Raw genomic sequence first — 2104 nt, forward strand, 5'->3', positions numbered from 1 at the left:
TTTTTTTTTTTTTGTCATTTACCAAACACTATAAAATCTAAAAGTTCGGATAGAAACTGATTTTTTTTTAAAGCGAAGCTGTACCAAACTAGGCCTTAGAAAATAAGGAGGTGTAATGTAGTCCCGAGTATCAAACGTAAATATTACAGAGAAAGACACTCGTTTACGTTAGAGAGCCGTTTGAGATTGTAGAGAGAGAGATAGATAGAGAGAGAGGTTCTAAAATGAGGCTTGTTTTTACGGTGGCTAGGTTTCAAATTGAAATCATGGAACCATTCCGTTTTTCCTTATTTTTTGGATGAGAAATCTGGTATAATGATAAATAAGAAAAGGAACTCACAAAACATCAGTTTGGTTCTATTGGGAGGGGAGAGGTCTCTCTTAATTATGTTATGTTTGATCTTTGCAATGCTGGGGTTCGAATCTCAAAGATGAGATTTTGGTTGGTTTATTCCTTTGTTTTATGAATAAATATCCCGATATTATTGTCAGCTATCCATTATTTTCGGGATTTCGTCGATTGTGGCGATATATTCGGAAATTCCGAGAAATCAAACGATATGTGTATGGTATGTGGCCGTTGCACGTGAAAAATGAATTTATCGATACTTTTGATTTTTAAGTCTTGCATATAATACTGAACCCTTCTCGTGAGGGATCATAGATTTGTGTCATGTGTGTCTCTGTGTAATGTGTGTGTGTCATTGTTAGTTGATACCTTGAATGGCTGGGTAATATGGCCTGCTTCTGCCCTGTTTCTTGATATGCAGCATGTTACTATGTGATCAAGTTTTTCTAGGGTCTCATCTGTTGGACTCATCTGAGATAGGCCAAGGTTAAGATTACTCCAAGGCTCAATATTGTCATGTCTTGATGTCTTGAGTTGTAAGTATAATTATCAAATTATCTCTCAGTTGATTTATCTTACTTATGTCTTCATTCTAGTAAGCAATTTCTGATTTACTGCTTCATGAGGTCCAAAAGACTCGGATTTCAATTTTCTCAATCCGTCTAATAGAAAGTGATATTGCTTCTGGTTGCTGTATACAACAAACAAACAAAGAGAGAGGAATCATGTTCATGTTATGCCCTTTGTTTTCTAATTGAGTTGGTTAATGTGCCTGAAGAATGAGACAGTTGCTTTCCATATAATCAATACTGCAAGATGTATCAGGTGCAGGGTGCATTGCGTAAAGATTGGTAGAGTGTTATTTGCTGTATATATGCCTGGATGCATTCAAACAAAGCAGGCAGCAATATAAGGAGTCTGTTTTCTAAGATATTTACAATCATGTCATGTGTTCCTTCTCAACTATATTCGATCTGATCTCAAAAGCTAACTAGAGACCTGCCACGGTGAAGTATAGATTCAAATCCTTCAATAGTTGTTTTAAGTCTTTTACTGTTTAACATGTAATTTACTTGATATTTTTCACTCTACTATTGAGGATTAATATGATATGGATATTTGAAGGTACAATGATGGTTGACAATCCTTCTATCTCACAAAACATCTGAAGAGCAGTTGATATAGGTAAAGAACAAGTTCGAAGTCACCAACATGTCTCATGGTCTTAGATAAAATTATGCATATGCACATCATCTGTTTTTCACAGAGGACACCAGCTTCGCCTGCTATCCTAGTTTTTGAGTCCTTCTGTTGTCTTTCAAATTCACATTTTGACAACTGAGAATATGCAGTGCCTTGGCACCAAAAGCAGTCTAGGGTTTAGATATTTTGTTTGTGTCAACCCGTGACCAAATGGTTTTGTGTCTAAAGCTCCAACTTGGTTTTTGTGATACATAAACCAATGTAAAGCTGGCTTGTGTTTGATTTAATGACTAGTCACTCTCGACTGAGTCATGGTCCACTTATGGACTGAGTAAGAGGTACAACCTTCTTGCTCCTTGATTTGAATCAAACCTTGTTTTGGAAAAGGTCTCTTTGTCTCATTGAGTTGACTTGTGACAAATCCCTTTTGGTTGTGTCACTGTCCGTTATTACAACCAAATACTTGTGTCCAAACCCTATTCTGAAACAACTTGGTGGATGCATACATCTCTTTGGTGTCTCATTATATATATATATATATATATATATATA

The sequence above is a fragment of the Fragaria vesca genome, linkage group LG6 (genome assembly GCF_000184155.1).
Source record: "Fragaria vesca subsp. vesca linkage group LG6, FraVesHawaii_1.0, whole genome shotgun sequence".
In the NCBI taxonomy this organism is placed as follows: domain Eukaryota; kingdom Viridiplantae; phylum Streptophyta; class Magnoliopsida; order Rosales; family Rosaceae; genus Fragaria; species Fragaria vesca.